General features: G+C 46.6%; 5 non-coding genes across 5 annotated transcripts; 2 read left to right on the forward strand and 3 right to left on the reverse strand.

Annotated features, from left to right (window-relative positions):
* Positions 1 to 3,644: 3,644 nt before the first annotated feature.
* trnaa-agc (transfer RNA alanine (anticodon AGC)) lies at positions 3,645 to 3,716 on the reverse strand. The gene has a single exon. It is a non-coding gene; the product is annotated as a tRNA-Ala (tRNA).
* A 1,699-nt stretch (positions 3,717 to 5,415) lies between these two features.
* trnan-guu (transfer RNA asparagine (anticodon GUU)) lies at positions 5,416 to 5,489 on the reverse strand. The gene has a single exon. It is a non-coding gene; the product is annotated as a tRNA-Asn (tRNA).
* Positions 5,490 to 9,731: 4,242 nt separating this feature from the next.
* On the forward strand, positions 9,732 to 9,803 carry trnap-agg (transfer RNA proline (anticodon AGG)). The gene has a single exon. It is a non-coding gene; the product is annotated as a tRNA-Pro (tRNA).
* An 826-nt stretch (positions 9,804 to 10,629) lies between these two features.
* trnaa-cgc (transfer RNA alanine (anticodon CGC)) lies at positions 10,630 to 10,701 on the reverse strand. Its single transcript has one exon. It is a non-coding gene; the product is annotated as a tRNA-Ala (tRNA).
* A 4,107-nt stretch (positions 10,702 to 14,808) lies between these two features.
* Positions 14,809 to 14,881, forward strand: trnak-uuu (transfer RNA lysine (anticodon UUU)). Its single transcript has one exon. It is a non-coding gene; the product is annotated as a tRNA-Lys (tRNA).
* Positions 14,882 to 15,160: the final 279 nt, after the last annotated feature.

Consider the following 15,160-nt stretch of genomic DNA (forward strand, 5'->3'; position numbering starts at 1 on the left):
GAAGAAGGCCTTTCTAAGGTAACATACAGCAGTTTAGTGTGTGATAGTTATCAGCTTATGCAACTGATCCTAATTTTTTTTTTCCAGGACAATTTGATCATCTCCCTCCTTCATGCTGGAACTGAGGGCTCTTCTTCTTTTTCTTCATGGTGCTGAAACTGTGATTTCCTACTTCTGAGTTCTCATGAGTGATTGGCTGTTCAACATTTAAAGTTTTGGTACATGTACATGTTTTGGTGTCTATTTTTTTTTCTGTGGACGGGCGGCTGAGTTCATGCGGGGGGGGGGGGGGGGGGGGGGGGGGGGGGGGGAGGTGGGGGGGGGGGGGGGGCGGCGGCGGCGTGGGGCAGGCCCTCCAAGCCTCAGTTAGTCCAGGGGCCTACACCTTGGTTCAGGCAGCCCTGGCTGCTACACGTGCATCTGGACTTATCACTGCCTCCCGACAACAGCGACAATAAGACATGTATTTTGTATGTATTGTTGATGAGACGGTTTTCTCTGCTGCTTCATGTGTCCTGCAGACAGAGGGACGTCCTGTACAGCAGAAGCCTCTGGAACTGTGACCTGCCATCATATTGACAACGACTGGCAAATGAAGAATTCTGTTCTTCAAACATGGATTGTGTTTGATTCAGTGTTGAGAGTAGTGAATGAGTTCATTAACAATCAGCTGATCAGTGTCAGGAGTGAACAAACCAGAGATTTCCCTCTGAAATATTAAAATATTGTCTTCTCTGTCATGTCAGATGATGTCCTGCTTTCTAAAAGTCTCCGGCCCTTGAGGATCTCTGGTTCTCCTTCACTGTGGACCCAGCAGGACTGTCCAGACCTCCAGAGAGCTGGCCCACACTGAGGCTGCCAAGTCTATCAGCTCAGCATCTCTGGTCCTGGAGGTAGGCTGTTGGAGTCTCCCTCCTGGCTAAACCTGGTCCCAGTGGACCCTCTGAGCCTGGATTCAGCACCAGGAGACACTGTGCCTTCAGAGCAGAGTTTTGTCTCCTCAACATGTTGATCAGCTGCTTTTTGGAAGAAAAACCTTTCAGAGAAGAAAACTACAAGACAGCTGTAGAGTAAAAGCCAAAGAGCTGCTGATCATCACCTGCAAAGGATCTGCTGAAGGATTTACCTTTGTTCAACTTGTTCTCAGCTGAAATGTCTCACTTTGTTTTGACTGAGAACTAAATCAAAAGTTCCTCCAGAAGAAGAGGCTCCTGGATCTAGTAGCTCTGATGCAGGATGAGTGAACTGCATCTGGAAGAACAGGGTGAGGAGGGATCTCCGCTCACTTCTCTCAACACTCTTCTGTTCTCTCAACACACTAAAACATGAGTGAAGGTTTCCACTAAAATCCTGCTTTCATTGATGGAAAGAGGACTTGAAGCTCTTTGAGTTTGGTTTTCCAGGATGGGAATTGTTCTGTATGACTGAAAGCTCATCAAAGCTTTGACTTCACAGCAGCTGAGCAGCCAGACTTCATTTCCACCAGGACTCTGGCCCTGAACAAAGCTGCTGCTTTCCTCTAGAAGCACTAGAAGCTCAGCCGGGGCTGGATTCACTCTCAACTCTACAAAACCCACAGAGCTCTGATATGGACAGAGGACCCAGACCTGATCCTCCAGACACAATGAGAGCTGCTGATCAGAAGAAGACAGGAACCAGGTAGAGACTCCCTGCTTCCTCCTGGACGCTCTTTCTATTGAGGAGGCTGATCTGAACAGTTGCTGAGAGCATCAAGTTCCTACCAGCACCCTGGATCCCAGCAGGACGGAGGAGACCAAGGGGCTGGAGGACATGAAGACCAGGATGGAGGCAGTGGAGATCCAGGGCCTGAGGAGAGGAGGATGATGATGAAGAGCAGGACTGACTGGAGGAACAGTCTCAACAAGATTCACTCCCTGCTCCACATCTACTGATTCACTCTCACATTTCTCTCAGCACCAACATATGAAGCTCATATCAAACCATTTCACATTTTAACAGCATTTCTTCACATTTCTCTTCATCCTGACTGAATCTAGTCTGTAGATCCTGATAAAGCAGTTTACTGAGGCCAGCAGCAGCATCAACACACTAAATATACAACACTGCTTCACTTTAAACTCCCTGCAGCCTGATTTAAGGCTGGAAACAGCTTCACCAGCTCACTGCTTTCATTCTCAAGGTCAACACGTGCTAATTAGCTGTTAGCATGCAGCTAGCTCACCGGAAGTCCTCCAGAAACGTGGCTTTGAAGGAGCTGCAGCTCCGTGGCTGTGGTTCAGCTTCTCCAGCAGCTTCCAGCAATATTTCCACCTTATCAGGACTTATTTTCTCCTCCAATCCAAGAGCTTCACTTTCTTCCTCTGGCAGCAGGACGCTGCTCGCGGGTGTTTCGGATTAACTGGTCTCCGTGTTAACTGGTGCCCCACTTCCTGTAGCGTCTCTGCTGCTGCTAAAAGCAGATGTTAAAAACCGACAGGAATCAATCCGGAGCTTCCTGGAAAACTCACTTTAACCGCACTGAACACAAAGTTTAAAGAGTTGGACCTTTACTGAGTCTGGATCCTTGTTGGACCAGCACGTGTCAGACCAGGACTGGCATCAACTGCAGCTGCAGCTTCTTCTTCTACTGACTTCCGGCAGGCTGGACGCTGGATCAGCGGAATGCTGCCCCCACCTGGTCACTGTTCATACTGAGAGGTTGGGGGAAGAAGAAACTTTACAACTGCCTGATCTAATGGCGAGTTCAGCCCAGACAGAAATATCCTCTTTAAAGAAAATGAATGAAGCCGAGGCCTGAAAGCTCTTTAAAGTCCCGCTCCAGTCCTCTTTTGGAGCTGTTTTAAAGTGTCTTCAGGAGTCTTTACATTGTGATGAGGAAGTTTTTAGCCAACATCACTAAACCTGTGTCATTTTCCAGGCCTCTGTATCTGCAGAGCTCCAGAGATCATTAACAATTTGCTGCTGGGTGAAGACCGGCTGTGGGTGGACTGTCCCCCAGTGTCCAGACTGAAGGCTGTGGGTGGACTGTCCCCCAGTGTCCAGACTGAAGGCTGTGGGTGGACTGTCCCCCAGTGTCCAGACTGAAGGCTGTGGGTGGACTGTCCCCCAGTGTCCAGACTGAAGGCTGTGGGTGGACTGTCCCCCAGTGTCTGGACAGTGTTGTCCCCATGTCCGTCCACAGAGCTGTGGTCTCCCGTTGTCCTGGACTCCTCCAGCATCTCCACTGCTTCTCCTCTGTTGATCTGCAGCTGGTGAGCATCACTCCAGTCAGCAAAGCCGTCCTCTGCAGATCAATAAAGACTAATGTGGCGTATGCAGAGGGACTTTCCAGCTGTTTTAAAACAGCTGCATTAGAGTTAAAACAGCTTCACTCGTCCTCCGGTTCCTTTGTATGTGAACTGATGTTGATCCAGATGTGGCTCCAGCTCCATATGAAGCTCCTGAATTAACAGTTTCTCCAGAGGTTTAGAAGATGAGAGGTGAGAGCCACTGGTCTGAAGTCATGGTTGACCTGGGTTCATGCTTCCTGAGAACCAGAATGAAGACTGATCTTCTCCAGAGCTCTGCTGCTGAATGACTGTCAGTGGAGAGCTGGAAGAGTTGATGCTGAGCTGGAGTGAGTTCCTCTGCTGAGGTTTTACAGTCACACACTGACATAAAGCTGGAGATGCTGGGGATTGATCCCAGGACCTCATACATGCTAAGCATGTGCTCTACCACTGAGCTACATCCCCTGTCTTTAATTATCGCTGGATTTCTTCTTTAACTGAATCAGCTCATAAAGTTACTGGGGAAAACTCCTGAGAAGCAGATCTTCATCATTCACTGTTTAAGCTGTGATTGTGTTGTGTGTCTGGTTGCTGTAGGTGTGTATTGGTGGAAGGCTCTGGGTTCACTGTTAACAATGGGAGAATTGGACATTCATATGGACAGACCACCAAGCTGGACTGTTGTTACTGAGAACTGTAATGAGAAAACTCTAAAAGCTCTTTATAATGAGAAAACTATCTCATTTAAACACAAAATTAAAAAAAAAAATGTATGCCTCAGAGACTAATGAGGAGAAGCCAACAGATGGTCACACAGGCTTGGTTGAATGATCAGCACAGCAAGCTGGGAGGAAGAGTGGCCATCAGCGATAAAGTAAGTGAAACAATGGTTCTGATTCATCTGGATTTACAAGATTTTTTTTAGCAGCCGACTACGGGTGAATAGAAGGGACAAAAAGGCTTGTGATTAAAATGCAATTCAAATATTTAAAGTGTTCTAAATTAATCTGATCGTGATTAATGCATCAACACTGACAGCCTGAGTTCTGATACATGTGTGTTTACAACAGCTTTAGAGGAACATAATGGTTAGATAGATAGATAGATAGATAGATAGATAGATAGATAGATAGATAGATAGATAGATAGATAGATAGATAGATAGATAGATAGATAGATAGATAGATAAATGTAACCCTACACGTGAACGTGCAAAACGGAGTGGTAGGGCCAAGCAGGAGGGCTCAGGGGTGAAATGGGATTCAGCGGTAAATGTCGGTCAATCCGTCCACAGTGAGGACCGTCAACCCAGGATCCTGCTTCAAACTGTCTGGATCAGTAAAACACTCCTTTCTGACTGAGACCTCAGTTTCCTAACATTCTGCTCCGGGCTTCAACCCAGAAAGTTTGAACATAATCTGATATTGAAGGGATTTCACAGCAGAGGAGTTCTCTTCGTTGTTGTCGGCCATTGCTTCTTGCCTCCCGGAGCAAAGTTTCAGGCTGCGTTCCCACCAAAGGTATTTGGCTCCACCTAACTACCGTAGCAGCCCATGGTGGAGCGACAGTGTGACACGTTTTTCACGTTGGGTCGACCTACTTTTGGGTGGAGCCGGGGCCGCTTCGAGAAGGAGGTCCGAGGTCGACCCCGGCTCGATCTAGATGCAGTGAGAACACGGTCGCTCCCCGGGTCGAGCCAACTTTCCTCGTTTGCCGCACTTTTGTCCGTGTGAAGCTTCCGTAATGCACAACACGTAACTCCATTGTGGGGACGTCATTTCCTGTTATTCTGAGCGCGCACATCGAGCATGGCAGAGAGCAACCGTGGGCAGACCTGGAGTTCCAGCCAAACAAGCGTTTTTCTGGACATCTGGGCCAAAAATTGAAAACTTGAAAAAGTCTGGTGCTCGCGGTGAAGAACGCAAGCACGTGACCCTAACGTCAATGTGACGCCGCCCACCACGTCATTTGAGTCGTAGCTCATCCCACTCTGCCCTTTTGGTTCAACGGTGAGAACACGATTCAGTCATTTCCAGAAAGGGGTCCTGGCTCCACCCAAGTCGGTATGAACATGCCCTCATGTGACGTCATGTTCCGAAACTTCATCCCCATCAAAGTTAAGGAGTTGTTAAACCCTGATTGTTCCAAGAAGAAGAACCTCCACCGTCCCTGGGTGGACTCGAACCACCAACCTTTCAGTTAACAGCCGACTGCACTGACCGATTGCGCCACAGAGACAGCTGACTAATGGAATAGGCGTGGCCTACTTTTCCAACTTAATAAACACTTTATAGATTGGTGAGATGAGCTGAGCTCCAGAAACTGTTGATCCGTCAGTGTTGGAGCTCAGAGATCTTCTGGGAAAGACTCTTTTCTCTCCAGTCATTTTGCTCCAACCAGCTTCCTGTTCCTCCAGACTGCAGCAGACTGAAACACAGCAGAGATTTACATTTCCAACTTCCACCCAGACCACAGCTGGGGGTCAAGGGTCACGCTCAGGGCTCAGCTGTGTGTTCCTCTGCAGATCTTTGATAATGCGTCCATTTGGAGTTACAGGAGAATCCCTTCCAGGTCCAGAGGGGTTGATTTGGAAAACATCATCATTAAAGTTAAATATGATTATGATTGCATTTAGGATAAGATCTATGATTTGTTGAAATTATAATAATATCAACATTGAGACACTTCTTGCACTCAGTGTGGTCCACTGAGAATCACAAACATCTGTAACATCTGTAAAAATCCTTCTGGAGCTGCACAGAGATGATTAGATGAGGAAGAAACTGATGCTGCTCCTCAAAGTCACTTCCTCAAACACACTGGCCCTCATTTATCAAACCATCTTTCAAACGGGTGTATATCTGAGCGGTGAGCTCATCGTACGACGGGGCTCGCGTGGCATTACAGAAACTTCCGTACCTCGCCGATATCAGGGATTGAGTGATCAGGTGTTGATAAATACGGCGGCTGGATTTGATCGTCATTAACATGTTACGCCCTGAAATATTCACAGTTCTGAAGCCCACTGAGGTCAAACACGGAAAAGGAGTGATTTTGTTGAAAAAAGAAACTTTTGGGAGCTGGGAATGGCTCGTCTCAGGTCTGAGGTGGAGGTAAATCAGGAGGAGCTCTTTGGAAGAATAAAAACTGAAATTAAAGGGAAAATCGCCATCTGGAGGAAGCGGCAGTGGTGAGCAGCGTCACCTGGATGAACGGACACCGGCTGAGGTCTGAACAGATTATAGATCCGTTAATTTAATTAACCCTGATTTTACAAATAATGAGGCTGACTCACGTTATACAGCTCAGAGTTTTATTGTTTTGTTTAATGATGTCTCAGAGTCAGACAGCAGCACACTGCCTCCAGGTCTCCCCCCCACAGCGGGGACGGTCCCACCGAGACACACACACCCAGCACCGGACCCGGTGCCGAGAATGACCTCAGACCGAACGGGACACAGGACCGAGTGGACCCGGGACTCAGGCCACCGAGGGCGGCGCGTGCCCCCCGCTGCTGGTGCTGCTTAAATGAAAGACAGTTTATAGAAGTTTTAATTAAATGTTTGACTAAACGTCCTCTGTCTGGATTTAATCTCCCTTTAGTTCATATGTTATTTTCTAGGCTACTGGCTTCACATCACTGATTAAATAAATCATTTGCTAAACTTCAGAGTTTATTGACATTTCAGTGGTGGTTCTTCAGGTCCTGTCTCCTCCGTCCAGACCCAGTGGAGGCTCTGCTGGTTCCCACATCCTCTTGTGGCACAAGTGCATCAAAAGTAACTCTATTGGCAGTGCAATATTGTGTAAAACTGCATAAATAAAGTCACACACATTTTTGGGGATGAACAGGAACAGCAGCGTTTCCCCCGCTGGATCTGAGCGTCTGAAGCTGCTCCACAGAAGCAGCGTGTGTCTTTTCACACTGTTAAAACTGCTCCTCTCCGTGGCAGGATGGACCAGCGGACTATTGAAAGTTAAAAATCCTTTATTAATCCCACAAGGAAGAATTTTATTAGATATTCCGTAAGGGCATCATTTTATGTTTTATTTATTTATTTTTAATCTGTCCTGAATGTGTGCTGCTTGTGCTTTATGGCGTGTTTGAGATGTGCTTTATAATTATTTTAACGCTCCGCCAGGTTTTTCTGCGCTGCACCGCAGATCCACACTGACTGAAACTTGCAACACGATGTCAGAGCTGTCGTGAGATTTCATCTTTCCGAACGATCACAATCAAATTGAAAAGTGCCGAACTCATATTTCATATGGACGTACGACGGGCGTACGCCCATATACCGTCGTACTACCGTTTGATAAATGAGGGCCACTGTTTCCAGGACTTGCTCTATTTTACATGATATTCAATTAAAGTCGTCTGGATCATCTGCTGCCACTGGTGATGATGGTGCCACCAATGATTTTGACTGACTTTCATAAAATGCTGTACTAGAGTAGGTTAACTGAACATCTGGAGTCCTGTAGCTTTGAAAGAAAGAGAAGTTTCCCACAAACAACAAGTGACTCTAACAAGTGGTTTACTGCTGAAGCCCAGTGTTCAAAACTGCCATCATGTCAACAAATTAGCTTAATAATTGTCTTTTTCTTACATTGGTGTTCGACCCTAACTGTCATAACACATGTATTGTTCATGTTCAGGGTTGATTGTCTGATTGTAAAGCTGAGAAGGAACCAGTGGAAAAGGACTGATAGAGCTGTCCATGGTGCTGAAGGATCAACTGAATACAGCTGTGAGGGATTTGGTGTGAATGACACACACACAGACACACACACACACACACACACACACACACACACACACACACACACACACACACAAGCTCGTAGGATGTTCTGCTAAAATGTAAATGGGGAGATCAGCACTCACACATTAAACATCAAACATCCTGATCATGATCTCAGCTCTCGGCTGGCAGCTGACCTCAATACCAAACTGTCCAGGTGGGAATAAAGTCCAACCTGTCTGTCAGGACAGGCCCAGCCCAGAGGACAATTGCTGGATTGATTATTTTTTCATTTCTTGGGGTGAGACGAGACACTCAGCTCATGAGACGAGACACGACATTGGGTTCACCACCATGAGATCAGACCAGATTTCCACTTTACTTTTCAGAAAATTAAAATGACAAAATATATGACAAGAAAAACAGACTTTTTATGAAACAGTCACTGAACAATAAAGGTGCATTTTGAAATGTTTTATAATTTGCATCCATGCATGGCCTCAGCATGAGCATGGACTTCTTTCCTCAAATGATATTTTATTTTTATTAAAGTGCAAACACGAGAAGTAAAACTGTAACCAAAGTCCTCCTCTATCAGTGCAGAGAGCACAGAGCTCCTGTTAGTCACGGTGTTCAGGACTATTCTCTGACAGTTCTTACATATTGTCCTTGTCTTGCCTGTCACTCGGTTGCCGTTCATTATTTCCACTGGGACCCAAAATGCTGCCACGAAAACTATTTAAAGGTTTTTGTGGCAAAAAAAAGCACAAAAAAGAGTTCATTGCTGAATCTAAATGGCTAAACATCCCAGTGGTGACATGCAAGAAGCGTCTCAGTAATGATAGGAAGAGTTTGATCACTGTAATAGTGAATGAAGGCTTTACTATTGATTATTGAGAAGAGTGTGAATCATTGTGGACATGACACTTTTTGTTAAATGTAGATAAAAACTCACAATCTGTTTTTCCACCACAGCTTCTTGTAAATCATCTTATTAACTTTAGGAAGAAGTCTGTATCACTACTGGTCAATAAACGTAAGTCAGTCAGACAAGGCTCCACTTTCTGAGCCATGGAGAACAGGAAAGCTGTCAGCTCTGTCTCAATCATAAATGAGTGGTATAGAAACTCCAAACCCTCTGCTGTCAGGCCTGGGTGGCTCAGATAGCAGAGCATCAGACTTTTATCCGAGGGTCCAGGGTTCAAATCCCTGTCCAGGTGTAGCAAGGGGTGGTTTATGTATGGATCCATACAGCAGAGGGACACATTGCTGCTCTGTGTCAGTGGCCAAAACACACAAAATTTGCGACCTGGTGACATGCTGTGTTTTCTCCTGATGATGCCATTTTTCGAGAAGTCTCACAGGTTCTGTTGACATTGAGACCATCTTCCTCTGTGACTTCTTTGACTGCCATGAGCTGGATGTGATGTTCCTGACAGAGACGTGGCTGCTTGAAGGTGAACTGGCCTCCTGATGGAACTCTGTCCCCAGGACTGTGGCTTCTTCAGCTCTCCCAGCATGCCGTTGGGCTCACTTGGGGCCCGTTTCTGTCTTTATGGACTGTTTGAAGTGATTGAGGTCAAGTTGACCATCATTCAAGTCCTCATGACTCATGTTTTCATTTCCTTCAGTCAGGATGTGGTCATTGGATGAGCTCTGTCCAGGCTGTCAGGAGTCTGGATCACCTGCCTGATTCATGACCATCAGTCGAGTCTTTTTGCATCTTCAGTACGTGGGCTCGTTGGTCTAGGAGTATGATTCTCACTTAGGGTGTGAGAGGTCCCGGGTTCAATTCCCGGACGAGCCCTTTGTTGCTCTCTCCCACAAATGGTTTTTAGGTTTGTTTAGACAAAGTCTGTCCACCAGAGAAAAATAGTGTGACGAGTTTGATATACTCCAGTTAAAAGTGAGGGTAACGAGTGTGGAAACCCTCCTCAGATTCAGAGTGATGATCTGGTTGGTGGAGGAGCGACCGGCCCCCAGTGACGTGGAGGGAAACCCCGTAGCGTCAGCACAGGTTCAGACTGCTGAACGAAGCCACACCTGGCTTTACCAACGTGACACAGCTGCTGAAGGAGCTCCGGCTCCATGCTGCTCACTCAGAGGAGGAAGAACCAGATGTTGGACTCTGCAGGCCAGGGGCCTGGTTGATCACACACTGTGGAGGATCCACACTAAAAGTCTACCAGCACCAAAAGCAGAAACAGCATCTGATTTATAAACCATGCAGCTCTTTCCCTTTATAAATCCAGTCCAGCTGGAAGGCTGTGCAGGTGGATTCACCTCATATCACCCTCCACACACACACTTTCTACCAGGAATGGTCACAGTACCTCAGGAAGGTTTGATCTCAATAAGCTGCTGATCGCTGGAGTTTTACTCTCAATCATGGCAGAGACGACAAGGAAAAGGAATTTCAACAACTTCTACATTGACTTATTGAGGGAAATATGGTTTTTTTCAGAAATTCTTTATGCCAACAACAGAAGGATTTCCCCAACAGTTTCGCTGGCAGCAGTTCGATGCTCTATTTGGCTGGAAGGATCCTCTGAGAAGTTCAGAGCTCTTTGTTTGGAGATGGATTTTAACACTCAGCCTCGATTCATTTGCCTGATGATATTCGACATAAAGCTTGGAGATGCTGGGGATTGAACCCAGGACCTCCTACATGCGAAGCAGGTGCTCTACCACTGAGCTACATCCCCTGTTTCCGATACCTTTTCTGCCAATTGTGACTGAAGTGAATCAGCTCAGTGAGTCCAGGAGGAAAACTCCTGAGAAGCCTGTTCCTCTCTCAGCAGGACAGTCTGGACTGTGGAGTGTGGCTGGTTGCTGGAGGTCAGTATTGATGGAAGTGGATCAATCCCTGGTCCAGGTCAGGTGGTTTCTGTTCATGGGGGTTTGATGGTTGATGGTCCAGCTGACAGCCTGCCTGCCTGAACAGAATCCTGACAAAGTCAGGACTCCACGGGAAGCGTCTCCACTGGTTAGTGCCTGGTACCAGGTACTGGACCTGTGTGATATGAAACAAATTTTAGATCTCGATATTGCTCATCTTATATCATGATAATCATGTTTATCCTGGCACAGAATTTGTATTAAAAAAAAAGGTTTTTTTTTTCTCGGGCTGTGTGTGTTTTATCTCGTGATGGGCAGATGAGGCTTCATGAAGCTTCATGAACCGCTGAGGATCCAGAGAGGATCAGGAAACTTTACAGGAATGGAATTGATAACTGATCTTCCTCCTCTGAAAGCACAGCTCAGTAATAAACGCAGACACAAAACGACCCCCACAAGCTTTTTCCCTTTTCTCAGTTGGAGGATTTCGCCATGCTGAACAGTGTTTTGCTCTGTGTTCTCCTGATATCCGACATGTCTGACACGGGGAAAGAGAAGGAGTCAGTTTCCTTCATGTTATCCATTTGTGGTTCAATCATTGGAAAAGCATGAAGCTCCTCTGAAGGTCCTGTTAGCACCACGGTGACGCCAACCACGGTGACCAGTTTCACTATTTTCATTCCAGCTTAAAAAGAAAAACAGTGAATGGAGGCCCAGGAACCTGGACGCCAGGGTGGACAAGATCCTCCACAGGAGACAAGACCTGAAGAGGAGGAGCCAGGAGGGGCGAGGAGGGGGTGAGGAGAGGCAGCAGGGAGTCAGAAAGGAGAGAGATGGATAGACTTGGGTAGTTAGTTACTTTATTTGATGTAGTTAGATTTTGGTAGGTAGATAGTTTTTTTTAGGTAGCTAGATTGTGATAGGTAGTTAGTTTTTTTCATGTAGTTAGATTTTAGTTGGTAGATAGACTTTGATAAGTAGTTAGTTTTTTTAAGGTGGTTAGATTTTGATAGGTAGTTAGTTTATTTTAGATCGTTAGACTTTAGTAGGTAGTTAGTTTTTTTAATGTAGTTAGATTTTGTTAGGTTGCTAGATCGATAGATAAATAGATAAATAGACTTTGGCAGATAGATATATAGAAAGATAGGGGCTGACATCCTGAAGAGAGAGACAGATTTAATAAGCATCTCAGCTTCGCCCTTCACTGCTTAAATCCTTGTTTCACTCAAAACTTATGAATAAATTCATTCATGTCAAAGAATCCTACTGACTGAGTATCAATGGTGACCGAATTAGTGATCAAGTGTTATGCTTTCAGAGAAACATCTGTTCATTGATCATTGAAGTCAAACCGTTCCAGCACTTTCTCCAGAAACACCAGCTGACTCTGGAAAGCCTTCTCTGCATCCGGCCTGTTGGGTGGTGTGTGCTTCTCCTGATGTGACCCTGTGTTTGACCCTTCATGACCCCAGTCTGATCCTCAGTGATGAACTCTGAGAGGCAGTGTTCCATTCCTTTAGAGATCAGAGATGGAAATAGTTTGTAGTCTACATTTAATCTAGAAATTGGGCAATATGATTCACAGCGTTCTTTGCCCTTGCCGACAGTGAAGACTGATTTCACAGCTGAGGACTCCAGCAGTCCCTCAGCCAGATCTTCTTTCAACATTTCATACCAGTCATTAGGAAAGCTGTCAGTCCCAGGACAGTTAGCTCTGTCAGGACCGTCGGGGAACCCAAAAGCAGACTCCACCAGGAGGATCTGGTTAACAGGGTTTAATTAGAGCCAAAGCCACAGAATCACAGGAACAAACCAGGAGGTAGAGGCCGATCCAGAACAGAGTTCCTGAATAAGGAAGCAGGAGAACAGGAAGACAAATCCAGAGGAGGGTCAAAACAACGAGCAGAGTCCGAAAAACCAGAGAAATATAAACGGCAGAAACACAGGAACACTGACAGCCAAGCAGCAGAGGCAGGTGTCGGTTTATTTGGAGTGAAATCCTCCTTAAAACAGTTATCTTTCTAAACAGTACATTTTGACTGTACAACAGTAATGTTTTGACTTTATTTTGAATGAAATCTTCCCGTAGAATAATAAACCTAAATCATCCTTTAAAACGGTAAATCATGTAGGATACTTGTCTTGAACAGAGCAGGGGACTCTGTCCATGAAGAGAACGGTTCTCACAGTGCTGTTCGGCTCTTCCACTTGGTCTGGATAGGGGGCGCTAAAGCGCGGTGCTCAGGGTGGGGTCCTGACAGTGCCGTCTCCGGCGCTGCAGACACATATCATTGCCGGTGTGTGGAACCATTCCGGACCGCAGCCGCACCGTGGCTTCTGGGAGCCGCCACATTAATTTCATGACTACTGATTAGCTGCAGCATCCAGACCGGAGCCGGACAAGAGCAGGACTGAAGCCAGACCGGAGCCGGGAGACGGACCGGAGCCGGACTGGAACCAGTGTGAGCCCGGTGTAATGTTCAGGGTTTGTTACAAAACATGATCAGCAGGACTAAGCAATCCATGTATTTAATGTATTTTAGCCAAAATACAGTCTCAGGTCAGTTACTTGACCAGTAAGCAGCAGTAACATGTTAATAATGTGGAGTGAGCTGTACTTTATTGACACCGTGTGTTGGATCTCCAAAAGCAGCGTTATTGGACAGCAGGTTTCATGATGTGATGAGGAGGAATGAAGCTTTTCAGCCTTCAGATGCTGAGTTTAGGTTTCTGGACAGTTGAAGCAGGAAGGAAACGTCCAGTTTCTCCTCAGCATCGTCAGGAAGCTTCTCCACACTGATCTCTGGGAAACAAAGCTGAAACTGGCTTTTCAGCAGCTTTGCTGGTTACCTTATCTTCTGAAGAGCTCTGTGCTTCCAGCTTCTTAGAAAACATGAACTGGAACCAGGAGAACTACTCCAATGCAGAAAAAGCCCCGTTTAGGTCAGATGAACTAAAGTCCAAATAGCTTCTCATGCCATCTGAACAACTTAGGTTTCAAATTGTTTTATATTTCTGCATTTTGTTTTTGTTTCGGAGCTCCTTGCGGTTATGTAATCACCAGCGGCGGCGGCGAGCTGGGTCACCAACATGTAACGAGCATCCTGTTATCATGACTCGGCTGCTTCCACGTCGTCCGGAGATTGAATCTCCTCCTGCTGCTGCGTTTCTTAGAAACTGGCATCTGGCATGGCTGCCGGACATGACCGGGACGGGAAGGCTCAGAGAGCAAGAGAGAGAGAAAAAGAGAAAGATAAAGAGAGGGGGGGGGGGGGGGGGGGGGGGGGTAGCACGGTGTTCTGATATCTGCGCCAGTCATCTTTTAAAATTTGAAAAGAAACGTGCAGCTTGTCCCTCTTCCACCCGCGCTCAGCTCTGCGACACTCCCTCCGAGCTGCCGAGTTCTCTCCCTGAACCAGGCCTCAGGTTTGGCTTTGGGCTGCCTGGTTTTTAATGGAGCCACTGAGTCCAGGATTGTTTGGCAGGAGGAGTGGAACCACGAACTGAGCTCCTCTGGACCCGTGAGATCAGGGGAACACAGAGCTGGTGGAAGGCAGCAGAGAAGAGAGCAGCGGTGGAAGGGTTAAAGGTCCGACAGCGCCGAGCAGGGACGCAGCTTTTAACTGGTGCACAGATCAACCAGACTTCAAATACCACAGGCAGATGGTCGGAGAAAACACTGTCGCATATCTACGGATTTTTAACAGAAAAACCATCACAGAGAACAAGACCGAGTGTGTGTCCCCGTTCGTGTGTGGGACCAGACACACACTGAACCAGACGGAGAGAGTCAGTGAGTGTTAAGAAGTCCTTTACCAGAGGTTTATCAGGGCAGCAGACATGAATGTTGAAGTCCCCAAGAATAAGGACGTGATCACAAAGCTCCAGTTTCTCAGCCACGGTGGACAGGAAAGCTGTTCGCTCTGTCTCACTCATAAGTGAGTGCTATACAGACACAAAAGACCCATTTTCAGGCCTGGGTAGCTCAGATGGTAGAGCATCAGACTTTTATTCTGAGGGTCCAGGGTTCAAGTCCCTGTCCAGGTGCTACAAGGGAGGAATGTTGAGAGGATCCCTGTTCAAACCAATTCTACTTGCAGATGGCCTTGAAGTGTGAGAAGTCTCTGAGGTTCTGCTGATTAGGAGAGAGTCTTTCTTGATGACTTCTTTGACTCCCATGAGCTGAATGTGATTTTCCTCACAGAGATGTGGCTACGAAAAGGTGAACTGGTCCCCTGCTGGAACTCTGTTCCCAGGACTGTGGCTTCTTCAGCTCTCCCAGCATGCCGTGGGACTCATTAACGGCCTGTTTACATCCTGGAGGAC

The sequence above is a fragment of the Salarias fasciatus genome (genome assembly GCF_902148845.1).
Source record: "Salarias fasciatus chromosome 23 unlocalized genomic scaffold, fSalaFa1.1 super_scaffold_20, whole genome shotgun sequence".
NCBI classification, from domain to species: Eukaryota; Metazoa; Chordata; class Actinopteri; order Blenniiformes; family Blenniidae; genus Salarias; species Salarias fasciatus.